General features: G+C 50.7%; 1 protein-coding gene across 12 annotated transcripts in view; it reads left to right on the forward strand.

The window, feature by feature from the left end:
• LOC146808718 (uncharacterized) overlaps positions 1-27,156 on the forward strand; it is a 375,662-nt gene that overhangs the window by 86,502 nt on the left and 262,004 nt on the right. Inside the window, exon 1 of one of the 12 annotated variants that reach the window (XR_014966232.1) lies at positions 21,976-22,002. The exons of the other annotated variants lie outside the window; for them this stretch is intronic. The gene's annotated coding sequence lies outside the window, so the exon portion shown is untranslated. Of the gene's footprint in view, positions 1-21,975; positions 22,003-27,156 lie in introns of those variants that run through there. 12 annotated transcript variants of the gene reach the window in all.

Genomic DNA, 27,156 nt, shown 5'->3' on the forward strand with positions numbered 1-27,156 from the left:
TACATGCACTACACACACAAATTATGTTTATCATGTTAAATTCAATCCTATGGACTTTGTCAATGCAGTGTTTAAAGGTAAATGGATAGCTCTAGTATTAACATGTTATTTTGCCTGGATTGCCGATAACCATTGTACTGCACAAATCCCTTGCACATCAATATACATTTTTAAGAGCTTATCTCAATAAAGATGTGCATTTAGAGCACAGTTCTGCATAACAAAAACGTGTTTCTCCTGCTCCCTGTGGGTACTGAGCATATAACACAGAGCTTTGCTTGATAATATCCCTAGTGGTCTAGGCATTTGCACTGTTAGGGCTCGATGGGGTGGGGGCACTGTAAGATTGATGCATAGGGGTACCACAGTGCAGCTTACTGTGAGTATCTCTGGTAAGCTTCCATGATACATAGGGATACAGCAGTGCAGCCGACTGTGAGTATCTCTGTGGAGCTCCCATGATGCATAGGGGTGCCACAGTGCAGCTGACTGCATCTCTGTGGAGCTCCCATGATGCATAGGGGTGCCACAGTGAAGCCGACTGTGAGTATCTCTGTGAAGCTCCCATCATGCATAGGGGTGCCACAGTGCATGTGACTATGAGCATCTCTGTGGGGCTCCCATAATGATGCATAGGGGTGCCACAGTGCAGCCGACTGTGAGTATCTCTGTGGAGCTCCCATGATGCACAGGGGTGCCACAGTGCAGCTGACTGTATCTCTGTGGAGCTCCCATGATGCATAGGGGTGCCACAGTGAAGTCGACTGTGAGTATCTCTGTGGAGCTCCCATGATGCATAGGGGTGCCACAGTGCAGCCGACTGCATCTCTGTGGAGCTCCCATGATGCATAGGGGTGCCACAGTGAAGCCGACTGAGTATCTCTGTGGAGCTCCCATGATGCATACGGGTGCCACAGTACAGCTGAATCTGAGTATCTCTGTGGAGCTCCCATGATGCATAGGGGTGCCACAGTGCATGTGACTATGAGCATCTCAGTGGGGCTCCCATAATGATGCATAGGCGTGCCACAGTGAAGCCGACTGTGAGCATCTCTGCGGGGCTCCCATAATGATGCATAGGGGTGCCACAGTGCAGCCGACTGTGAGTATCTCTGTGGAGCTCCCATGATGCATAGGGGTACCACAGTGCAGCAGACTGTGAGTATCACTGTGGAGCTCCCATGATGCATAGGGGTACCACAGTGCAGCAGACTGTGAGTATCTCTGTGGAGCTCCCATGATGCATAGGGGTGCCACAGTGCAGCTGACTGCATCTCTGTGGAGCTCCCATGATGCATAGGGGTGCCACAGTGAAGCCGACTGTGAGTATCTCTGTGGAGCTCCCATGATGCATAGGGGTGCCACAGTGCATGTGACTATGAGCATCTCTGTGGGGCCCCCATAATGATTGATAGGGGTGCCACGGTGCAGCCGACTGTGAGTATCTCTGTGGAGCTCCCATGATGCATAGGGGTACCACAGTGCAGCAGACTGTGAGTATCTCTGTGGAGCTCCCATGATGCATAGTGGTACCACAGTGCAGCTGACTCTGAGTATCTCTGTGGAGCGCCCATGATGCATAGTTGCCGATAACCATTGTACTGCACAAATCCCTTGCACATCAATATACATTTTTAAGAGCTTATCTCAATAAAGATGTGCATTTAGAGCACAGTTCTGCATAACAAAAACGTGTTTCTCCTGCTCCCTCTGGGTACTGAGCATATAACACAGAGCTTTGCTTGATAATATCCCTAGTGGTCTAGGCATTTGCACTGTTAGGGCTCGATGGGGTGGGGGCACTGTAAGATTGATGCATAGGGGTACCACAGTGCAGCTTACTGTGAGTATCTCTGGTAAGCTTCCATGATACATAGGGATACAGCAGTGCAGCCGACTGTGAGTATCTCTGTGGAGCTCCCATGATGCATAGGGGTGCCACAGTGCAGCTGACTGCATCTCTGTGGAGCTCCCATGATGCATAGGGGTGCCACAGTGAAGCCGACTGTGAGTATCTCTGTGAAGCTCCCATCATGCATAGGGGTGCCACAGTGCATGTGACTATGAGCATCTCTGTGGGGCTCCCATAATGATGCATAGGGGTGCCACAGTGCAGCCGACTGTGAGTATCTCTGTGGAGCTCCCATGATGCACAGGGGTGCCACAGTGCAGCTGACTGTATCTCTGTGGAGCTCCCATGATGCATAGGGGTGCCACAGTGAAGTCGACTGTGAGTATCTCTGTGGAGCTCCCATGATGCATAGGGGTGCCACAGTGCAGCCGACTGCATCTCTGTGGAGCTCCCATGATGCATAGGGGTGCCACAGTGAAGCCGACTGAGTATCTCTGTGGAGCTCCCATGATGCATACGGGTGCCACAGTACAGCTGAATCTGAGTATCTCTGTGGAGCTCCCATGATGCATAGGGGTGCCACAGTGCATGTGACTATGAGCATCTCAGTGGGGCTCCCATAATGATGCATAGGCGTGCCACAGTGAAGCCGACTGTGAGCATCTCTGCGGGGCTCCCATAATGATGCATAGGGGTGCCACAGTGCAGCCGACTGTGAGTATCTCTGTGGAGCTCCCATGATGCATAGGGGTACCACAGTGCAGCAGACTGTGAGTATCACTGTGGAGCTCCCATGATGCATAGGGGTACCACAGTGCAGCAGACTGTGAGTATCTCTGTGGAGCTCCCATGATGCATAGGGGTGCCACAGTGCATGTGACTATGAGCATCTCTGTGGGGCCCCCATAATGATTGATAGGGGTGCCACGGTGCAGCCGACTGTGAGTATCTCTGTGGAGCTCCCATGATGCATAGGGGTACCACAGTGCAGCAGACTGTGAGTATCTCTGTGGAGCTCCCATGATGCATAGTGGTACCACAGTGCAGCTGACTCTGAGTATCTCTGTGGAGCGCCCATGATGCATAGTGGTACCACAGTGCAGCTGACTCGGAGCATTTCTGTGGAGTGCCCTTTTAAAGTATGTTAAAGCTAGTGTAGGCCTGGACATCCTATACTGCTCTCAAACACACAACTGCACTCTGAAGTCTAAGGTTAATTATGTTTTTCTGGCTAGTCTGGCTGGTATCCTGGTAGGACCCCAGTCTCTGTGCTTCTTCCCTAAATTGGCCATAATGAGTACTTAGGTACACCCCAGATTGGCTCCTGGTGTACCTCTGTAAGTCCCTAGTATATGGTACCAAGGTACCCATGGCATTGGTACACAATAGGGTCCCCCATTGGCTAAAGCATGTATTATGCCCCCATGGGAGACCACTCAAAATTGTGACTACAGGCCTGCCATGGATGCCTGTGTAAGCAGGTGCTAGCACCACTTACAACAGGTATAAGTTTCCTTATATCTGAGGTCACTGCACTTAAAACCTATAAGTCACCCCTAAGGCAGGCCTTTAAATCCTAAAGGCAAGGTGCTGGGTTATAAGTGGTAGGCTGCCCCTGCATGAGCAGGACATCCCTACAATCCATGGAGTCCATTCTCACGGGTTGTAAGTGCATCAGCCATTAAGATACATAGCGGCATATCAACAAGGGCTTTATCTCTGCTTTTCTGGCTTTAAAAGCCAAAAAAGGAGAGATAAAACTAGCGCCCTATCAACAACAGGGTGCTAACATGCAAATTTGCATGTTAGCACCCTTTTACTCTACGCTTCCCCTTGCATCTCTAATGAGATGCAAAGGGGGCGTTCCAGAGTAAAATAAAAGGAGAAATGTCGCTAAGCGACATTTCTCCTATTATCAAGAATGTCGCTAACCCTGTTAGAGACAAAAAAAGCAGCGCTAACCGCGGTTAACGCTGCTTTTTTACGTCTGGTATTTTTCTGACTTAGCCATGATATCCTATGGAAGGAGGATATCATGGCTAAGTTTGCCTGTCCCTATCAACAAGGTAACGTGAGATTATCGCTGGGTTTCCAGCGATAATCTCACGTTAGCCTGTTAGCGTGAGGATTTTTATCGCTATTGAGATAAGCGTTGCTAATAGCACGCTATCTCAGCGATAAAAATTCACGCTAGCCGGCGATAATTATCCTAGCGCTAAGTGCGCTTAGAGATAATTGTCGCAGGTTGTTGTTGATATGCCCCATAGAGAGGCCATGCCTCATTACAAGATGATTAACTCTAAACTCTCTGTGACGAACATTGGCGTGTTTGGTGTGTTTGGTATCAAACATGTTGTTATCATATCCCAACACCATAAAGGGTGTTGGAGATGTGATTCCATGCACAGTAAATCTCCTCCGGGAGGCCCTCAATGCTCCCGGTCCCAGTCTTCCAGACCCGGACTGTAAACTATGGCTGCTGCTGACCAGAAACACGATTGTGTCTTCCTGCTGCTGAACCAAGCTTGAGCAAGAGAAGGCAGGGCAATAGGTTTCCTGTCACAGGGAGGTGTGACCACCTCCCAGACAGGACTTAGTGTACTGGGCCAGGGTGGGGGACTTTTGCCAGCACCACTAGACTGCCTTGAAGGGCACATTTGGTGCCCTCCTTGCATACACCAGTTCGAACCAGTTCAGGAAGTTGTTGGCTCCCACACTGGTGCAAAATTAGACAAAGGACATGGGAGTATCCTCCCCACTGTCAAACCCCTCCCATGAGAGAAACCCCTGAATCGTCCCAACCCTTTCTTTAGGGTACTTAAGAGCTTACCTCTGGGTGGTTCCATAGATTCGTCATGGGACAAGATTCAGATCCACAACCACTTTATCTTCAACCATCTGGGCACTTTGGAGTTTGTTGGACTTCGCTTTGGGAACTGAGATTGCAACTGGGAAGACTCCTGCTGCTCCTGGTCTCGCCGTCCTGCAAGTCTGCTGCACTGTCTGTGCCTGTGCTCCATGCAGGTTTTTTTCACAAGGCCTGTGGACATCCAAGACACCCAAAAGGAATATCCCTTGGAGTGAAGGAGTCATTCCCCACGCATCTGCAGGCACTGAAATGAAGCTGTCCTCTCTTCTGTTCCTGAGCTCCTACGGAATCTGAAAGGTTCAGCAACGCAGGTGGTGGTTCTACAACTCCGTTGAGGCTAGCACTGTCTTCACAGAGAGTTTGAGCCAGTATCCCTCATTGGAACCGCTGGAGCAGTACCCCTGTGCACCCCGCCAACTTGCCATTGCCAAAGCTTGTTGACTCTCTCCTCCAGAGAGCCTCGGGTTCCAAGAAGCTCCAGCCTAAAGCATCTCGTCCTCACCACATCCTCTGCACCCTGGGCCTTCATCATTGGTGAGCTGCTCAAGGTCCTCTTGTGACTCCTGTGTCTCCAGCCTGTGGGTCTTCTTGAGGCTCCTCTTTGGCTCCCGTGGGCTCCCCTGCTTGCTCGTGCCTGCTCTGACTTAACTGCTCATAGTGGGTCACTTGGACCTTGCTGGTTCCGACACTACACATTTTTTCTTCTTCTAAGTTTGTTGCTGTTGCCAAGGCTTATTGGTGCTCCCAACGGACACTGACCCGACCCCCCCCCCCCCCCCCCCCCGGCCCTTGACATCCGACATGGGGCAGCTCATGGATGGCTCCTGGTCTTCCACAGCGTTGCCTGGTCTGCACAGCTGCAGTGCCAAGGTCACCGTCAACTCTTCTGCATCTTCGACATCGGTGGGCATTTGTTTTCCGTCCCTCCTGGTCACTCCGGAGTGGCCTAGACTCTGACCCTCAGCTTGCAGGTACCTCTCATATTGAATCCACCTTTGGGTTCCACCAGTCTCTTCCACCTTCTTCGTGGGCCGCATCTTCACTGAAGTCCTCCATTGTGGTCTTCTGCGGTTTCTAACATGACTTCGCACCTATGAAACTGGTATCCCTGGTGTGGGTATCCTGATTCCCGGGGTATCCACTGGTGGGGTGACTCTCCAACCTTCTGTCTTCCATGTGGTTTCTTCAGGGTCCTCTACCCCTGAAGAAACCCGGGAAGGTTTCTTCTTCTTAAAAACTGCAAATGTGAGTTACTCATTGACTTGTAGTGAGCACGCAGTCATGTTCCTACTCTGCACATTGCTTCTGTGGGGTTCCTGGGTACTTACCTTGGGTCCCCTGCTCTCCTATTTCTTCTGGGTCCAGTCTCAACTTAAGCCGTGGTTTGCATTCCACTTTACTAATATATTGTTTGTTCTCCCTCTGGCGACCACTGTGTATTGGTGCTACTTACGTGTCGTATTATCAAAGTATTGTGTGTACTGTGATTATATCTCCGGGTAGGAGATATTGCAATGTGTAAGTGAATGTTTAAAATAAATACATATTTTTATAACTACACTGTGTGGTTCTTTTTCACTTAACCTACACTATATGATTAGGACTGGTAAAACAAGCTGCTTAACACTCCTTCTGGACTAAGCCTGAAGGGTGCTCTCCACAGCTACCACTAGAGAGCTTTCTAAGGTTGTTTAAGAACACTATGTTATGTTATGTTATGTTATGTTATGTTATGGGGTATTTGTAGAGCGCGCGGCTACTCCAGGGAGTGTCCCGGCGCTGTCTTAACCCCAAGACAGAGCATATAGGAGACAATAACAGCACCAGATCTCTTCTACTGTTGGAAAAGACAGGTTCTAAAATCACCATAAGGTTTGTCTGGATCAGTGCAGAGTGCTACATTTACATAAGTGAGCACCATTGTTGGACCTGTCAGCCTTAGGGTGGTCTCCCCCTACATTTTTGCCCTGTTGCCTCCCATTTTTACCATACCATTTGTTGGACTTAGGCCTCTGGGCGCCTCACCACTGCTAAACAGTGCTGAAGTGGAGGTGCTCTCCCCTAAACAATTGTGACACTGGCATATCTGCCACAAGCCCCTGCGACTTCAGTGTGGCTTACCCCTCCATAGGCTAACATTGGGAACCCCCTTTCTGTGATAATTTATGACTGGGACCTAATAAGTCTGTCGTGTTTGGTCTTGTTAGAATCGGGGCGGGGAACCCTTTCCAATGATATATGGGTTTTGGGCACTACTACCCTAGAATTATCCCTTTTAGAAAGTAGATATTTCTCTGCCTATACTTAGTCTGGGCACTGCAGACACCCCACTTCCATCTGCATACCCATAGCCTCTCTGGGCTGTGAGGTGGGAGTGGTGATTCACACCTTCTCTCCTTGAAGGGGCTGTGACTGGCTGCCCACTGTAGCCTTAACGGCCCTGCCTTTTGTCACTATGACAGCTAGGTCAGGGAAGGCAGGGAACATCCCAGAACTCCCTGGACTCTTCCAGAAACCCCTGCCCCAGACCCTTCCGGAGACTTCTGGCCCCTTCTAGTAACTAGACTGCAGGGTATATAATCGAGGGTCCTGGCCTCACATCTTTGTTACACTACTGGACCAGGAAGGATCTCTGCTGGAGAGAAGACTGCTGCGCTAGGAGGATTGCTACACTACTGAGGCTGACTGCTCCCAGGAACTGCTGCCCCAAGCTAGCTGAGTTGCCCTGCCTGCCTGCTGATCTTGCCCTGAAAGAGGAGAACAGGAATAACACCCCCAGAGTGTCTCCACAACAAGACTGACTGATTGCCCGGACTCTAAGCAACTGTTGCCTGCTCCCCCTGCCTAGTGGGGAATTCATAAAGATCACCACGTTTTATCTCCCCTGCAAACTGCCCTGCAAGCCCTGTGGAGGAGAAGCACTGGTTAATCATAATCACCTGGGACCTGAAGACGCTGCGTAGCGCTGGGGAGAAAAGCGATGTTTCAACCAAAATCACCGTGCTGCCCAGGACCCCGAGTGTGCTGAGAAGCGCTGTGGAAGGAAGAGCGCTGCATGTCTGTAATCACCGCTGCTGTTGCGGGTGACTCACTCTCCAGGTTAGCCAATAAGCCAGCGCTGCTGTGGGTGCACGGGAAACACCCTTTCACTGTCGTAATCACCACCTGTGACCTAACTGCGCATGTGAAGCGCTGCGTCCGAGGAGCGCTGTGACCGAAAAGTGATGATTTCCCCAAAGATCACCGCTGCAGGCCCGGGCAACCCTACGCATCCCAACCTAAATATTTGCCGGCCCAGAAATCACCGCCGCCGGCCCTGGGAGCCCCAGGCAGCACCGAAGGGAATCCCCAGCGACATCAGGAGAGCGACGCATAGGGATTGGTGCTGGCGGGAGGTGTCGCCTAGCGCCCGGGGCTCTACAGAGACGCGTCATTGCCGACAAGGAGAGAGGAGCTGCATGTGCACCCGGGAAGGCTGGCCGGCCCTCCGTGCACCGTCACAAGAATCTCCTGTGTCCAGGGAAGCCCCGAGCCAGCGTGCGGGCCTCAGGCAACGGACAGTGTGCAAGGTGAGCTGCCGTGTGGGGAAGTTGACGGGAGCGGGTTGTAAAGTGCAGGGACTGCCTTAGTTTACTCACGGGCTTGCAGGAACTGCATTTACTGATTGCGGAGTGGCCCATTTGAACTCGCTCTGCCCAAGACCCTTTGTGCATACCTCCTGTGAACGGGGACTGTCTTCCTTTACGGAGGAGCTGCGGGGAACTGGGCACATTGGACCAGCGGGGGCCTAATTACTCTGCTGCTGGGTGCTTAAGGTCACCTAGGACATATGTCTATCCATACAAGCAGGGGAGATATTGTGTAAGGAGCTGCTTGGTCTAAGTGCAAAGTTCTGTTTGCCCAAGTGTAGCAACCTCACAAAGACTGGGAACAGTGTCTAGATCTGCCGCATTTGGAGAACTGGTTGCCTCCAAGGTCTGTCCGCTGAAAGACAGTCTGTGCCAATATTAGAGACTGGTTCTAACCCACTAGGAGTGACTGAGGAATCACTGAGCCCACAAGCGCATTTCTGTGACGGTGTCCCCAAGAGACATTTCATTGGAAACTTTTAATTGTGTACATTGGATTCCTGCTATTTTTGGATCTTGCATAATTTTTAGATAAAGATTTATATATTTTTTAAAGTACTGGTGTAGTGTCCTTTTGTGAGTGTTGTTACTGTGTCGTTGTTGGGGGTGTGTTGCACAAATACTTTACACATTGCCTCTTAAGTTACGCCTTCCTGCTCTGCGCCAAGCTTTCCTGTCGGAAGCGGTGGTCCCTACCTTAACTAGGGTACATACCCCGGCCAACTAGAGTCCCCGGTTCTAACAACCATATACTAAGCTAGCCTCCTATATTGGTGTGCAGCGTTTGGCATTCAAGCCTGCATTGTTTCACCAGCTAATATAGGTGTGGATTAATTGAAAAACCATCACTAGCATTAGGCACACATAATATTTTATAGACAAAGTAAGTTCTACTGAACTTTTAGATTGGTTTGTTTAAAGTTGGAAGTTTAGTTTCCACTAGGGTAGCTAGGTGCAAAACCACACCACACCTAGTCACCATTTCCTAAGTTGGGGATCTCAGTGGACCCCAATTTGTACAGTGGTCGGAAGTTCCAGAATTAAGGACCCTGTGTCCTTATAGGAGGATAAAGGCAGAAGAGAACCCTACTACAAAGTACCACTTAGAGCTACTTCACCAGGATGACCAGAATCCTGGTGGGGCATAGGAACAGGACCATGTGGGTGGGGAAGCTCCAGAAAAGAGGCCCCCTACTGACCTTAATTCAGAGTATGGCCAGTGTGAAGTCTGGGGACTCCACACTGGAAAATTCTGATCCCCCAGGGAATAGTTCAGATGGCACAGAGGGCGTCCCTTTTATTCCTCTTGGGAGGCTTCAGAGTAGGCAGAGGAAGTCTAGGTCCCCCTCTGCTGAGTCCACCGCTTCAGATCATTCCATAGGGACCTCCATCGTTAGCAAGAGAGAGGACTCCTTGAAGAGGGAATACCACCTGATCAAGCTGGAGAGTGTTAGACTCAGGCTGAGGAAAGATCAGTTGGCCCTTGACAAGGGGGCCCTTGCAGTACATAAAGCTAGGAAGAGATTGGGGACTAGAGTCCCATGGTGGCAGCCATAGCGTACCTAGAATCAGGGAATCATCCTTTGACACTAGGAACTTGAGCAGGATACTCCCTCCTTACCAGGAGGGGGATGATATCCATAAGTGAATCACTGCCTTGGAAAGGGCCTGTAAAGTTCAGAAGGTCCCTCAAGGGCAGTGGGTAGCTGTCCTGTGGCTCACCTTTGCTAGCAAAGGTAGGTCCCTGATCCTCACTGTTATAGAAGAGGGTGCTGACAATTATTCAGTCCTGAAGAGTGTACTTATAGATGGGTTTGGCTAACCACTGAACAGTATCAATCAATCAATCATTTGTAAAGCGCACTACATACCCGCGAGGGTCCCAAGGCACTGGGGGGGGGGGCGCTACTGATCGAACAGCCAGGTCTTGAGTATCCTCCTGAAGGTCAGCAGGTCTTGGGTCTGTCGTAGGCTCAGTTGGAGGGTGTTCCATGTCTTGGCGGTGAGGTGGGAGAAGGATCTCCCGCCGGTGGTTGTTCTTCGGATGTGCGGGGCGGTGGCAAGTGAGAGGTCGGCGGAGAGGAGCTGGCGGTTGGGGATGTAGAAGGAGAGCCGTCTGTTGAGGTAGGCTGGGCCGGTATTGTGGAATGCTTTGTGTGCATGGATGAGGAGCTTGAAGGATATCCTCTTGTTGACGGGGAGCCAGTGCAGGTTTCTCAAGTGGGGGGTGATGTGGCCGTGTTGTGGTACGTCGAGGATCAGTCGTGCCGAGGCATTTTGGATGCGTTGTAGTTGTTTGATGAGCTTGGTCGGGGCTCCCGCGTAGAGGGCATTTCCGTAGTCGAGTCTGCTGCTGGTGAGGGCCTGGGTGACTGTCTTTCTTGTATCTGTCGGGATCCATCTGTAGATCTTGCGGAGGATGCGAAGGGTGTTGAAGCAGGAGGAGGAGACTTGCGTGGTCCTTGAGAGCGTTGAGTCAAGGATGATTCCCAGGTTGCGTGCGTGGTCGGTGGGTGTCGGGGCTGCCCCCAGTGCCGTCGGCCACCAGGAGTCGTCCTAGGCTGAAGGGTTGGAGCCGAGGATGAGGACCTCCGTCTTGTTCGAGTTCAGCTTCAGATGGCTCCGTGGAGGTTGGCTTTGGCGGTGATGGGGTCCTTGGTGAGGGAGAGGATCAGTTGAGTGTCATTGGAGTAGGAGATTATGTTGAGGTCTTGCTGTCGGGTGACGTGTGCGAGCGTGGTCATGTAAATGTTGAACAGTGTTAGGCTGAGGGAGGATCCCTGGGGAACGCCGCAGATGATCTCTTAGGCTCTGGAACGGAATGGGGGGAGGCGGATGCTCTGGGTTCTGCCAGAGAGGAAGGAGGTGGTCCATTCCAGAGCCTTGTCTCGGATCCCTGCGGCATGGAGGCATGCGCGTAGTGTGCGGTGGCAGATGGTGTCGAAGGCGGCGGAGAGGTCTAGGAGGATGAGTGCTGCGGTCTCACCGTTGTCCAGCAGGGTCCTGATGTCGTCGGTGGCGGCGATGAGGGCAGCCTCAGTGCTGTGGTTGCTGCGGACCCCTGACTGGGAAGGGTCCAGGATTCTGTTTTCTTCGAGGTATCGGGTTAGCTGTCTGTTGACGATTTTCTCGATGACCTTGGCCAGGAAGGGGAGCAGAGAGATGGGCCGGAAGTTCTTGAGGTCTCTTGGGTCTGCCTTAGGTTTTTTGAGTAGGACGTTTATCTCGGCGTGTTTCCAGCTCTCTGGGAAGGTCGCGGTCTCGAGGGAGAGGTTGATGACGTCACGCAGGTGGGGTGCGATGGAGCTGCTTGCTTTGTTGAAGACGTGGTGCAGGAATGGGTCTGACGGAGAGCCGGAGTGGATTGTGCTCATGGTCTTGATGGTGTCATCGACGCTCACGCTGGCCCAGGCTAGCAGGGGGTCGTGGTTGATGGTGTGCGGAGGGTCTGTTGTGTTGCTGTCTGTTGGGGCTGTCTGGATGTTAAAGCTGTCGTGGATGTCTGCTATCTTGCAGTGGAAGAAGGTTGCAAGGGAGTTGCACAGGGGTTGCGACGGTGGGATGTTGTTGGTATTGGAGCTGGGGTTGGAGCGTTCCTTGCTATTGTGTGCATTGTTGTCGAGGCGGTCTTTGAAGGAGGTCCTCTTGGCCACCCTGATGCAGTGGTGGTGGTTGCAGATGGTGTCCTTGTGTGCTGCGTGGCTGTCCGGAGTTTGTTCACTGTGTTATTCCCTCTCTAGTTTCTGGCAGGCTTGCTTGGAGGCAAGGAGTTCTGGGGTGAACCAGCTGGCCCTCTTGCTGGTGTCTCTGTGGGGGGGTTTCTTCAGCGGGGCGAGGGTATTGGCGCAGTGCTCGATCCAGCGTCTGAGGCTGTGAGCAGCGTCGTTGTTGTTGGAGGATTCGTGGGTGGGCTGAGAGCGAGGTTTGCATGTAGTTGGTCTTCGGTGATTTTGCTCCAGCAGCGGCGGGGGATCTGTTATGTCGGTGGTGTGTGATGGGTTTCTGGAAGGTGAACTGGATGCAGCGGTGGTCGGTCCAGAGGAGTTCGGTGGTGTGGCTGACAGAGACGTGCGGGCTTGAGGAGAAGACGGGGTCGAGCGTGTGGCCGGCGGAGTGGGTGGGTGTTGTGACGAGTTGCTTCAGTCCGAGGTTGGCGAGGTTATCGATCAGGGTTGTGGAGTTGTTGTCGTTGTTGTTCTCAAGGGGAAAGTTCAGGTCTCCGAGGAGGATGTAGTCGGTGGAGGTGGAGGTCAGGGCGTGCGTGCTGATGAAGTCGGCGATGGAGTCGCTGAACTGGGGACAGGGTCCGGGGGGGGTCGGTAGACGAGGGTGCCTCTGAGGGTGGAGTTAGAGTCAGTGTGGATCTGTGTGGATCTGGAAGTGCATGTGTTCGGCGGTGCTGAGCGCGTTGTCGGTGCTAGTCGAGACCCTGATGCTGTTCTTGTGGACGATGGCGATTCCTCTTCCGACTCCGTTGGTGCAGTCTCTGCGGGTGATCTTGTAGCCATCTGGGATGGCTGTGGCGATGTCGGGTGTGGAGGAATCATTCAGCCAGGTCTCTGTCAGGAAGGCGACGTCCGGGGATGTTGTGTTGAGTAGGTCCCAGAGCTTGTCGGCGTGTTTGCGTGCGGAGCGGGTGTTCAGTAGTATGCATCGGAGGTGGTTGGGGTCTTTTTTGGCGGGTGGTTCGTCGGCTCTGAGGCTGGTGTAGCTGCAGTTCTGGCAGGTGAAGGGACCGTGTGTGCATTTCGGGGCGGCCTTGAAGCAGGTGTGGGTCAGTCTGGAGTTGAGAGCGTGCAGAGTGCTGGCATCGTAGTGGCGGCGGTCGTCGTGGCGGGTGCGGGGGCCAGGTGTTCAGGCGCTGGGCGCGGTCCAGGCGCAGACAGGCGCATACGGGCTTGCCTTAGGCGCGCCTTCGGTACGACAGCGGCGCGGCATCACAGCGGCTGGCATATATGGGGAGTAAGGAGCATCTGGGAGGCGGGAGGCGGGGGCAGCGAATGGGCAGTGGTCAGTCAGGGGGGCGGGGCCCCAGGGGACGCAGCGGCAGGGGCGGTGAGGGACGATGAAGGGAACAGAAGGCAAAAGGGCACAAAAAACGAGGGAAAACGAGTGGCACAGAAGGCAAAAAGGGCACAGAAATACAGGGAAAAAACGAGTGGCACAGAATGCAAGAGGGCACAGAAATACAGGGGAAAAACGAGTGGCACAGAAGGCAAAAGGGACACAGAAATACAGGAAAAACGAGTGTCACGGAAGGCAAGTGGGCACAGAAATAGAGGGGAAAAACGAGTGGCACAGAAGGCAAAAAGGGCACAGAAATACAGGAAAAGTGAGTGTCACAGAAGGCAAGAGGGCACAGAAATACAGGGAAAAAACGAGTGGCGCAGATGTCAAAAACGGCACAGAAATACAGGAAAAACGAGTGTCACAGCAGGCAAGAGGGCACAGAAATACAGGGGAAAAACGAGTGGCGCAGAAGGCAAGAGGGCACAGAAATACAGGGGAAAAACGAGTGGCGCAGAAGGCAAAAAGGTCACAGAAAGACAGGGAAAACAAATGTCACAGAAGGCAAGACGGCACAGAAATACAGGGAACAAGCATTAGAAATGCAATAGGTCTCGCATTTGTTCGAGTTGGAGCGATTGGTATTGTAAATGTCAAAGTTTTTTACCTATGCAACAGATATGCCCTCCCCACCTTAATAAAATAAAGAACTCAGTTGTGTATGTTTTAATGTACTATTAACATAGCTATAAAAAAAAAAAGTCCTTTCCATAATAAAACACTAGCCAATCCTGATTGGCAGTTTTAAGTAATTAAAATGTCTTCCTGGCATAAAACGCAGCCCATAACAAACTTGACATATTACAACATATGTTGTTTTGTTTCACTTATTGAATATGTTTTCGTTGTTGTTAATACTAGAATACTTGTATCCAATGTATATAGTGCTGATATGCCAAGACATCAGCTTCAAAGCACGTACATAGAACAAGTAGCAATAAATACAAAGTAGACAAGGGGACAAAGGAGGACAGCAAAGTATAACAACACGTTCAGGTGTGTAACGGCCCCATTTTGTTTGTATTGTTGTGTTTTCAGCTCCTCGATGTTTCATATGTTTAATAGTAGTTATTGTAACAGATATTGTTCTCAGTAAAGCGCTCTCACCCACCGCCTGGGCCTTTTATGTGCTACAAAAAAAGTGCCAATAAACATAGATGCACACAAAGACTCACACAAAAGTGCAGGCACAGATTCACAGAAACACGTATACACACACACATGCATACACAGACATGCCCATATACAGGAACACAGCCAGCTGCAGCCTCATAGACAGATACATGCAGACACACAAGCAAACATACACACACACTCATGCACACACATTTGCAGGCACCAGCACATACATACAAATAGACACACGTGCACATAGACATGCACTTAAGCAAGCAAGCACATACATATACAACATTACCAAGGGGAAATACATCGACACACACACAAATGCACTCATACAAGCACATACACACACTCCTACATACCTGTGCACACTCAGACACACATGTGCAGGCATGCACGCACACACACAATTATCGTGTCATCAGGTTTGTTGGGACATGATATGACACCAGCCTAACTGTTGTGTTTGGATTTTCAGGGGAGCTCTGCGGCTAGCTTTCATTTTTAAAGCAAAACAGATCAGTTTCAGGGAGTAAGTGGCCTTTTCTTGTACAGTTCAGGGTCTGCGGAAGATTAGTTGAAGACAGCAGCCTTGCAGCCTTGTTGCTGCCAGCAGGCCTGGATCCTCCTGGCTCTGGCTTTGCCATCTTGCTCAAGCATGGACATACATATGCGCACACTCACTCACATACATACGCATGCACCCACGCAGTTCTACATAGTAACCTACAGATGCACACTCAGACACACACACACACCAAAGCCCAATCACACACGCATGTAAACATGCAAGCACACGTACAGACACACACAGACAAGCATGCACATACATATACGCACATACGAACACATAAGCACAAACATGCTCATCAACTGACAACATTCACGTGCATACAGAGGATCAGACATTTATGTTGGTTTTTATGGCATCTTTCTTTTGCCTAAACCGGTTTTCCTGAACGTTGTAGGTGAGATTAACGTTTATTCTTTATAGGTGATGTTTCATCCTGATGCTAAATAAGTCTTGTCTAGTAATCTGGCCAGGCCGCCTGTGAAGAGTTGAAATTGATGACAGCGTCTGTAAAAGCGTTCACTAATTACTGGATTAATGGACGGGTGGGAGGACTGACATATGGAGATCTTGAACACTGGAGATGGGCATGGTGTGGGCGCTGGTCTGCTTCCCACAATACAACAAGAGTAATCAAAGAGAAATCATTGTTTACTCTTATCTGAACTGGGAAAGGGGGGGGGGCATCTTATTAACCCAGGTGGAGGCCTTGGGAACATGGCGGGCTAACACTATTACATGCTCACTTAGATGGGTGGGATGTGTGGAGGGCATACAGGTTATAGAACCAGGCACCTGTCAAAAGGTGGTTGAAAGCAAGGTGGGTACCCAGTGCAGTAGTTACACAGGTTATCAGTTTGGACGAATTTGGTCATTTGAGGACTGACCTGGCATAGTAAAACCAAGGGTGGGAGTTAGCACGTTTTAGTTATTATCGGTGATGGCGTTCAGTGTCTCATTTAAACCCCACTTCCCAGTGAAGTTTCAAAACATTGGAGCACTTGCACGAAGGAGGGTTTTATTTGCATTTGTTCGGTTAGACAAAGACACATTTTCACACCTATGATGTGATAGTGGCTGGGACTCTTCCCCGAGGGGAACTCACCAGCCTCTTCTGGAAGAGAACGGCCCACATGTCAGCAAAAGAAGATGCTCATATGAAGGACAAAATGGGAACGGTCTCAATTCGCTGGTCAAAATACAGGCAAGATGCAGCTCTATTAGAAATTCCCATCCAGATGTATGCCTCCAAGAAACGCACCGCATAAGGAAGGACCAGAACAGGATGAAACCTTATTACAATATTGCCTATTACTTATCCAGTGCATATACTCAGTATGGGGCCTCCATTTAACGCAGACTCCTTTTTAACTACACAAGACACCAAAATAGACATGGGAAGAAGATAAGTCATACTATGGAGCAGAATAGGAAGGAAGGGCACTCGCTATAGCTTTCGCGTATTCCCCTAATAGGGCACCAGACTAGTTTCTGATTAAATTACTCAAAACACTGGAGGAATGGGCCAATGGAGCTATTGTCGTCACTGCAGATTTCCATTTGATGTGGGACATATCCCAAGAATTTGGGGGTGGGGGTATGCGAGAGGAACTTCATCCTCTAGGAAAGAGAATACTCTTTTGCACATCCACCGCATGTATTCCCTCAGATTTACATTTAGAAAGTAACCCTCTAATGTATTCACTCTAAGTGTGAAGAGGGGTACACTGGGTTTTTTCGAAAACACACACACACACACAAACAAACAAGCGGCCGTGTGGCCACGAAAGTTAAAGTGATCGCGATCGCGATCAAAGCGGCCGCGAAAGTGAAAGTAGTTGCGGTCAAGCGCGGCGCGCGCGCCCGCGCACATGCACTGTAGCTCTAGGCTGGCCTGGTAGCACTTTTTGGAGCCCTCTCAATAAGTCTTGCCAGACCAGCGCATGCGCTGGGTCAGGCGAGACCTAAAAAACGAATGGCACAGAAGGCAAAAAGGGCACAGAAATACAGGGAAAAAACGAGTGGCACAGAAGGTAAAAAGGGCACAGAAATACAGGAAAAACGAGTGTCACAGAAGGCAAGAGGGCACAGAAATACAGGAAAAAACAAGTGGCACAGAAGGTAAAAAGGGCACAGAAATACAGGGGCAGCTGAGAAACAGAAGGCAAAAACTGGTGGAGAGGCACGGGGCAGCAAGGGGTACAGAGGGAAAAACAGGGCAGAGACACGAGGGCAGCGAGGGGTACAGAAGGAAAAACCGGGCAGAGACACGGGGGCAGCGAGGGGTACAGAAGGAAAAACCAGGCTGAGAGACACGGGGACAGTGAGTGTAACAGAGGGAAGAAAACGGGCACGGACCACGAACAGTCAGCGGGGTAAGACAGAACAACAGCAGTCACAGACACAACAATGAAATACAGGCAATACAATAAAACAACAGAGCGGAAGATAAACAAACTTACGGCCTACCACTGGCCACCAGGGATGAGGTGCAGGTGGTAGCCTGCGGGTGGTGGAGGGGGGAAACATCCTTTACCATGCAACCATTACAACGCGGTATGGTTACATCGTGGTTTTTACAACGAAAGTCGTTACACCGACTTGCACTAGAGGGTGCTCTAGACTAAGGAATAGTGTGAATTACTATTCCAACACCTTCCCTACTGTGCGTAGACTGGAGTTGGAATAGTAATTCACACTATTCCTAAATCCAGCGCCCTCTAGCGCAAGTCGATGTAACGACTTGCATTGTCAAAACCGCGATGTAACATACCGCGTTGTGATGGTACGCGTTGTACCATCATACATCCGGTGGAGGGCCTCGAAATTCCTCAGCAGCAGCGGCAGCTGGGGCAGGGACACACAGGCGGTGCTGTGCGGAGGGGGAGCAACCTACCTGGTGGGGTCAAGGGTCCTAAGTATAGGATTAAGTTCAGTGACGCCCAAAAGGCAAACACCCAAGACCGGGTAGACTTCATTGATAGTGCTATTAAGGCTCTGGAAGGCTGGCTTTATGGAAGCACGGCACAGGACTATGAGGGATTGTAAAATTTGTTGAGGAGGGAGCACAACCTTAATAACTGTCATAAACAACTTTTGCACCAGTACCTGGTGGACTCTGATCTGACCTCTCCCAAATAATTGGAAAAGAAGGCAAATAAATGGGTCAGCACCAGGGTTAAGCAGACAAACCATGGTGATGGAGGTATCCAGAAGAAGAAAGCAAGATTCCTTCAAAGGCCAGGAGAAGAGTGGGGAGAACGGAAAAGACAAAAAGGAGTCCCCTCAAGGACCCCTAAAACCTGCATCTTGGAGTGAGTTCCAAAACTCCAAGAAGGGTAAAAAGAAACCTTGGTGTTATTTGTGTAAAATAAAGACTTATTGGACAAGAAATGCTGATTGTCCAGAGGCCAAGGAACCCACTACCACTGCCCCTAAGGCACCTGCTCCCCTTAGCACCAGTACAAGTGGTAGTACAGCAACCAAGGGATTAGTAGGGTTAACCTTGGGTTCTGAGGTGGGTTCTGGTCTCTTCAGAACTCCAACACAGGCTGCGCTTATCTGTGGTGGCATGGATCTTGCCACCTTACTAGTAAGTGCTACTTACTTGGGCTAGTACAGACAACAGCCTTTAATAAACAGAAGAGAAGCTATGGCTTACAGGGACATGGGCCAGTTTCACAATGGTGACAGAGAGACTTGTGTCCTCTGAACAGATCATACGCAGTCAGTGGTACCAAGTAACCAACGCTAGCAATGTCAGGACTGATCATTCCTTTGCAGTTGTGAATCTCAGCTGAGGAGGGTAACTGGCCCGAAAGGAGTTGTGGTATCTCCAGACCTACCTGTAGATTGTCTGTTGGGCAATGGTTTAGAAACGTCAGCCTGGTCTGAAGTAGAGTTCAGGACTCATGCAGTGATGATGGGCATCTCCACCAGTGCATTTGCTGTCACCAGGGCTCAAACCAAACAGCTCAGCACTGAGGGAGCACTGGATCCTGAAAGAATGGACCAGATTGTTCCTAAGAGAAAGAGAAGGAAGGGTAAGGAATTATCCACCTCCCAAACTCCCGGTGAGGAGCAGTGTCCTGAGGGAGATGATCTCAGTCCCTGTGAAGGAACTGTCCCAGAGGAACTTGGGCCTGACAAGGCAGAGTTCTTGGGGGCAGGCGGCAAATCCAGGGCAGACTTGAGTTTAGAGCAGCAATCCTGCCCCTCTCTTGAACAGCTCAGACAGCAAGCTGCTGCTGAGGAGGCATGGAATATCAGTGGGTCCCATAGGATCTACTGAGAAAATGGGCTCCTGTTTTCTGAAGGTAGAGACCTCAAGCCTGGTGCTACCAGGAGGTTAGTAATACCCCAGAAGAGGTTTTCTTCTCTCCCTGGAACATGACATTCCTCTTGCCGGACATCTTGGGCAAAGCAAGACTTTGGACAGGATTGTCCCTCATTTTCACTGGCCCCTTATGTCTGAAGACGCCAAGGAGTTTTGTGGCTACTGTGTCACTTTCCAAGCCAGTGGTAAGTCAGGTGGCACTACAAAGGCCCCCCTTATTCCACTCCCAGTGGTTATGATTCCCTTGGTGGGGGTAGGCATTGACATTGTTGGCCCCTTGAACCCTCCAATAGCATCTGGACACAGTTACATCCTAGTGTTGGTGGACCATGCCACTAGGTATCCAGAAGCTATTGCCCTTAGAACCACTACAGCTCCTGTAGTGGCCAGGGCCCTCCTGGGAATCTTTTCCAGGGTGGGCTTCCCTAAGGAGATACCAACAAACAGATGTACCAACTTCATGTCTAGTTACATCACAACAATGTGGAAAGAGTGTGGAGTAAACTATACGTTTACCACACCCTACCATCCACGGTGTAATGGGCTTGTTGAAAGGTTCAACAAGACCCTAAAGGGTATGATCATGGGACTCCCAGAAAAGCTTAGGCATCAATGGGATGTCTTACTACTCTGCCTTCTCTTTGCCTACAGTGAGGTTCCAGAAAAGGGGGTTGGCTACAGCCCATTTGAACTTCTGTTTGGACAGTCAGTTAGGGGATGATTGTGTCTAGTTAAGGAGAAATGGGAGCAGCCTCTCAAAACTCCTAAACAGGATGTTTTGGACTATGTCCTTGGCCTGCGTTCACTTATGGCTGAGTACATGAAGAAGGAAGGCAAACACCTTGAGGCCAGCCAGGACCTTCAGAAAGCTTGGCATGACCAAAAGGCCGTACTGACTGTTCACTAGCCAGGACAGAAAGTGTGGATGTTGCAGTCTGGGGCCCCAGCAGCTTTCCAGGACAAGTGGAGTGGCCCCCGTAAATCTTCGGAAAGAAAGGTGAAGTCACCACTTCATGTAAATCGCCTGGAACATTTTGTAGACAGGGCTGACATGAGCGTGCTCATGGCCACTGATGAGGGACAAGAGGAAGAGAGTGACCCTCTCCCTGATCTCCTCTCTCAGAACCCTGTTGATGGGTCAGTTGAAGAAGTTGCCTTGGCAGACAGCCTTACTTCCCAGCAGCAAGCTGATTGTAGGCAAGTCCCCAATCAGTTCAACCACTTGTTCTCTCTGACACCCAGTCAAACCACCTGGCGCACCCATTAAGTGGACACAGATGACAGTCTACCTGTGAAGAACAGAATTTACAGACAGCCTGGCCATGTCATAGACTGCGTCAGGAGAGAAGTACAGAAGATGCTGGAATTGGGGGGTCATTCAGCCTTCAGAGAGCCCCTGGGCTAGTCCAGTAGTCCTGGAACCAAACCTCATACCAAAGGTGGCAAGAGAGAGATGAGGCTTTGTGTGGACTGCGGAGGCCTCAATGCAGTCACTAGGACTGATGCCCATCCCATTCCCAGGGCAGATAAACTCATAGATACTTTGGCCTCAGCACAATATCATTTGACCTAACTGCTAGCTACTGGCAAATCAGACTTGCTGAGGATGCCAAGCCAAAAACAGCATTCTCAACCCCAATGTGGGAATTATCAATTTATTGTGATGCCTTTTGGCTTGAAGAATGCACCTGCCACATTTTAGAGGTTGGTGAACAAAGTCCTAACAGGTCTGGAAGCCTATAGTGTGGCATATATAGATGATATTGCTGTCTTTAGCCACATCTGGGAAGATCTCCTAGTCCACCTCGGAAATATTCTGGAGGCCCTGCAAAAGGCAGGCATCACTATCAAGGCCACCAAGTGCCAGATAGGGCAGGACAAGGTTGTATACATTGGTCACCTGGTAGGTGGAGGCTACGTTCAGCCATTGGAGAACAAATCCAGACCCTGGACTGGATTGCTCCCACTACCCAGACTCAGGTCAGAGCTTTCTTGGGCCTGACTGGGTACTACAGGAGGTTTGTTAAGGGATATGGGTCCATTGTGACTCCCCTTAATGATCTCACCTCCAAGAGAATGCCTAAGAACGTTCAGTGGACAGTTAGCTGTAAAAAGGCATTTGATGACCTGAAGCAGGCCATGTTGCACTGGTCCCATCCTGCAATGTTCAAAACTTTCATCGTCCAGGCAGATGCTTCTGAGATAGGGATTGGAGCTGTTTTGTCACAATTTAATGCAGAGGGCCAGGACCAACCAATAGTTTTTATAAGCAGATGGTTGACCCCCAGGGAGAAATGTTGGTCATCTATAGAGAGGGAGGCCTTTGCTGTGGTCTGGGCCTTGAAGAAGTTGAGGCCATACCTGTTTGGTATTCACTTAGTTGTTCAGACAGACCATAAGCCCCTCTTATGGCTTAAACAAATGAAAGGTGAAAATCCCAAACTTTTGACGTGGTCTGTTTTCCTACAGCGGATGAAATTTTCAGTGGAACATGGACTTGGGAGTTACCATGCCAACACAGATGGACTTGAGAAAATGAAGACTCAACTGTGCAAGGTTAGTCTCATCTCCTTTCGTTTGGGTGGGGTGGGGTGGGGTGGGGTTGTGTAAGAAAGTAGGATCTGCTTTCATGGATACCACCACTTGTCATTATGTTTTTCTGACTAGTCTGACTGGCATCCTGCTAATCAGAACACCAGGGGTCCCCCATGGGCTGAAGCATGTATTATACCACCCATGGGAGACCACGCAAATTCATTCATTAGTCTTTATTCGACTATCTAAAGATAGCCATAAAAGAACAGTCATTATAAAAATAGAATCAATACAAACATATTATAAAAACATTGCAACATATACATATGCATTGACCATAACGTTCATACTTATACATCATTGAGGTATCATAGTTATTGCACAAAAAATGATTATTTATAAAGCTAATCGTATTTAAGACCATATCAATACTCCTATGATCTTATACTTTTCCTCTTATTTATTGCTTTTATAATGAACAGGGCCACAATATAACAAGTCAGGGGGTCACCTAATCTTACCAAGAATTTCATAGCCTCTTTATATGACCTGATGTTATAAGTAATAAATAGTGGCTTTAAAAAAAATCTTATAAAATTTACAAAACAGCATAAAATGCAACGTGTTCTGTTTGCTTCGATTGTCACACGGACATAAAAAATCTGCAGGCGAATGGAACCACATAGTAGGAAAAGCTACAAGAAAAGGAACAATGCCACATCTAAATCTCATTAATGCAAAGCGATGCTGTGCATAAGTCACATGTGACAAGTAGTTGTTAGTGATCATATCACTGCTATATGATATATACTGAGCCACAATAGATTTGTTCTTTTCAGTCACTAACCTTAGATCTATCCTGTTTTGTAAAAAAGTGTCTCTAATTTCTTTCTTAGAGTAGATCAAAGTTTTGGACATTTCTGTCCATACTGATGTTTTATATATCTTTTCTAGAACAGTATTAACGTATAGCAGCCATGGAATTTTAAGTGCATTTCGCAATTTCAGACATTCTTCCATATTGAATCCCACAGTAGTAAAGGTCGGGCCAATAGGAAATCTTCTAAAAACTGGAGATCCACCTCATAATAAGCAATGGGATTGGATGCAGATGATGGTAAATAAAGCAACCGTTTCAGGAACAAGTTGTCTTGGATTTGCAGGGCTTTAGTATTTGAGTGACCCCATAGCCCTGCCCCATACAGGGCTATGCTTGTTCCTTTAGCTGTGAATAAGGCTACCATCTCCTTGGGTGTTACCGGCGCTGAAGTTTCTTCGCTAAAAAGTCAGCCCGAGCGCTCCCTTCCTGCTTGAATGACTGCCGCCCCCATCAGTACACTCTGCATTATTATGCATTGCTTCCCGGGACACCCAACGCAGCCATCTGTCATCCCTGGCACCGCTGTACATTAATTACCAGCCGGTCATTCAGAGAGAGGCAAGCTGTGCAGAAAGGAAGAAAACCCCAGAGAGAGATAGGTGCAGTGAACCTGGGTCTGTACGGGTCAAATTGACACTTGTTATTGAAGCATAGAATGGAAACTTGTAGACATTACAAACAGTATTAGTAGTAAAGGAACCGCACTCAAGCATACTGGCACCGCAGAGAGGACTACAGCCCCCAGACTGCCTTGCTTTTCGTGCCAGAAAGCGCCGTCGTCCTTTCATCGTGCACTGTTGGGGCGTTGCGCAGCGCGGGCCTGGCAGCAGTAACGCGCAATAACGGAGACCACACTTGGTTGCAGGGTTGGTGCGCGAATGCCCCACATGGGCACGCCCCCTTTATTTAACATCTACGCGTACGCCACCGTCGTGGCGTACGCACGTCACCAGTGACAAGAGCGCTCTAGCGGCAAACGCTAGAGCGCTGACTGCAACATCCCTATCCAACTTTGGCTAAATGAAACTTGGACCAAAAGTCCCTTTTTTCAGTCACTTACTTGACAGGCAAAGTCTTTGAGACGGCTGCTTGTCGGGGGGTTCCGTCGCAGTTCATACCTGGCCGTCGCTCGGGTGTTGGTAGTCGCCGGGTCGTCACGTGCCACTTCCTCAGCTTCGGAGTTGGGCCCGTCCCGGGCTGCCGTCTCTTCAGGCTGGTCGGGCGGTGGTGACTGCTCTCTCACGGGGCCCCGGGCGTCCCCCTCTTCCTCTCCCTCCGACTCTGGCCGGTGTCTTGTGGCTGTGGGAATGCGTTTGAACCACGAGATGTTTCGGGTGGCTGGCTCGTTTCCCCGGCGAACCGTGACCATTGTCCCCCGGCGTCGTTCTACCGTCCAACTTCCCGGCTCATATCGTGGCTTGAATTTTCCCCCCGGTCGTCGGTCCTTGATGAGGACGTTGTCTCCCGGCTCGAGGGCGCGCTCCCGACACCCTCTCGCCCGGCTCACCTGCTGGTTTCGGTGCGCTCGTCGTCGTAGCGCTTGTTCCGCATCAAACGGTGGAGGAGCCCATCCTGGGACTGTGGGTAGACCGTCCCGGCGGGTCCCCTTCAGCATGAGGGCCCAGGGGGTTTGCTTGGTGGAGCAGTGGGGTGTGCTTCGATATTCTCCAAGGAAGCGCTGAATTTCTCGCTCGGGGTCCAGCTGTTCGGCGCTGGCAATGCGGAGGGTCTTGTTCAGTGTCCTCATAAAGCGTTCGACCTTGCCGTTTGCCTGAGACCACTGCGGGGTGAGCCGCCGGTGTCGTATTCCTTGGATGGCGAGGAACTCCTTAAACTCGTGGCCTTGGAACGGCGGCCCGTTGTCACTCTTTAGTTCCGACGGGCGTCCGAACATGTGGAATATCTTCTCCAGCGCTGGCCCTACAAATGTGAACGCGGTGGATGGCAGCGCCTCCACCAGTGGATACTTGGAGAAGTTGTCCATCACTACCAGCGTGACTCTGCCATCAGGGAGGGTCCCAAAGTCAACGCTGATTTTATCCCAGGGGTGTCTTCCTGGTTCTTCAGTTGTGATAGGGGCTGGACGTTCTGGTCCGCTGGTCATCTGGCACGCTGGACAGCTCTTTACGATGTCACCCACCAGGGCATCTAGTCCTGGGAACCACACCTTCTCTCGCATCCTGGCTTTCATTTTCTCTGTCCCTTGATGTCCATTGTGGGCCAGAAGGGTGGCTTGGCGTCGCAATGCTGTTGGCACGACGATCCTGGTCCCTCTCAGGACTATTCCGTCTCTGGTGATACTGAGCTCGTTTCGTACTCTCCAGATCTGCTGCAAATCCGCTCTTTCTTCCGGTGTCCACGTGTTGGTGGACTGTAGGAAATTGGCCCATGATCCTTGCAGGAGGGCTTCCTTGGTCCTGGTCATCACGGGGTCTTGTTCCGCTGCTTGCATTATCTCCTGTATCGTCAGCACTTGTGGGCATGTTAGGGCCGCGATGAAGTCGAGGTGCGCTTCGGCGTCGTCTTCCTCCATCGTCCCCTCTGGGATGTGCTCGCGAGGGCCCGGGTGCCTGGACAAGAAATCGGCTGGGTTCTTGGCTCCAGGCCGGTACGTTATGTCCATGTGGTACTGTTGCAGCCCGATAGCCCACCGTTCTATCCGTGGCGGGGGATGCGGAGCTGTCCCTCTGAATAGGGGTACCAGCGGTTGATGGTCCGTCACAACCGTGAACGGATGTCCACAGACGTACAGGTGGAAGTGTCGACAGCCCCATCGTATAGCCAGTGCCTCTCGCTCAATCTGGGAATATCTCCGTTCGGTCGCTGTGAGGGCCTTGCTTGCGTAGGCCAATGTGGCCCACCGGCCTGGTTCTTGCTCTTGGGTGAGGACGGCACCAAGTCCCACTGGGCTGGCGTCAACTATCAGCTCTGTCTTCTTTTCCGGGTCGAAGTATACCAACGTGGCCTGGTCAAGGAGCGCCGTTTTGACGGACTGGAACGCCGAGTCTTCTTGGGGCCCCCATTGCCATGGGGCGTCCTTTTTCGTGAGCTGTCGGAGCGGCTCTGAAATTGTTGCTAGGTTCGGAATGAACCTTCCACAGTATGTGGCCATCCCCAGAAAACTGCGCACCTCTGCGGCAGATGTGGGTGCAGGAGCGTCCTTGATGGCTTGTGACTTGCGGGGGTCCACTTGAATGCAGTCGTTTGTGAATGTGTATCCGAAAAACTCTATCCGCTGCTGAAACAGCCGGCATTTGTCTTTGTGAAGAGTGACTCCGTATTCTCTGAGGCGTGTCAGCGTGGCTCTGACCCGCTGATAGTGTTCGTCTACGGTCGTAGAGTGAATCAGGATATCGTCGCTCACATTCATGACCCCAGGCAGGCAGGCCTTGTAGGATGTCTCTGATAGTGTTCTGGAATATCTCCGCCGCCGACGATATCCCGAAGTTGAGTCGCCGGTACCGTCTCAGCCCTAGGTGCGTACTGAAGGTGGTAATGTACCTACTCTCCTTGGCTAGTGTTAACTGGTGATAACCTGCGTTTAGGTCCAGTTTGGAGAACCACCGCGCGCCATTCAGGTCTGCGATGATGTCATCCATGGTGGGCGTGATGTGCCTCTCCCTCTTGATGGCTTTGTTGGGGAGCCTCATGTCGATGCACACCCGGATCTTGCCTGGTTGACGAGGTTTTTCCGCGATTACCATCGGGGACACCCACGGAGTGGGGCCGGTGACTGTCTCTATGACCCCTTGTTCTTCGAGTTTCCGGAGTTCTTCCTCTACCAGAGGTCGTAGACAGAACGGGATTCGCCTGTGCTTCAGGGCTGTGGGCGCGACGGAGCGGTCGATGTGGAGTTTGACTGGTGGACGTTTGATGTTCCCCAGGCCAGTGAACAGTTCGGGGAACTGATCCAGAAGGTCGGCCGTTTGCGTGTCCTGAACTTTCCGGAGGAACATCAGGAGCCCCAGGTCCTCAGCGGCATGCCCACTCAGGAGGTTGTCTACCTCTTGATTGATGATGTGCACTTCAATGGTGATTTCGGCATCCTCCGTCCCCAACGGCACTGTCATCTTCCCCAGGAGGGGAAAAGGAACATCGCTGCCGTAGGCATAGATCCGGGCCTTCGAGGTTCTGAGCTCTGGCTTGGGTCGAAGGCGGTTGTACTGCTGCACTCCCATGACAGTGACAGACGCCCCCGTGTCGATCACGGCGTTCACCTTTGATCCAGCGACCATGATGTCGCACCGAGGCTGGGGACGTCTCGTGCTTTTTAGTGCCCTGGTGAACGAGACCAC

The sequence above is a fragment of the Triturus cristatus genome, chromosome 7, assembly GCF_964204655.1.
Source record: "Triturus cristatus chromosome 7, aTriCri1.1, whole genome shotgun sequence".
Classification (NCBI taxonomy): Eukaryota; Metazoa; Chordata; class Amphibia; order Caudata; family Salamandridae; genus Triturus; species Triturus cristatus.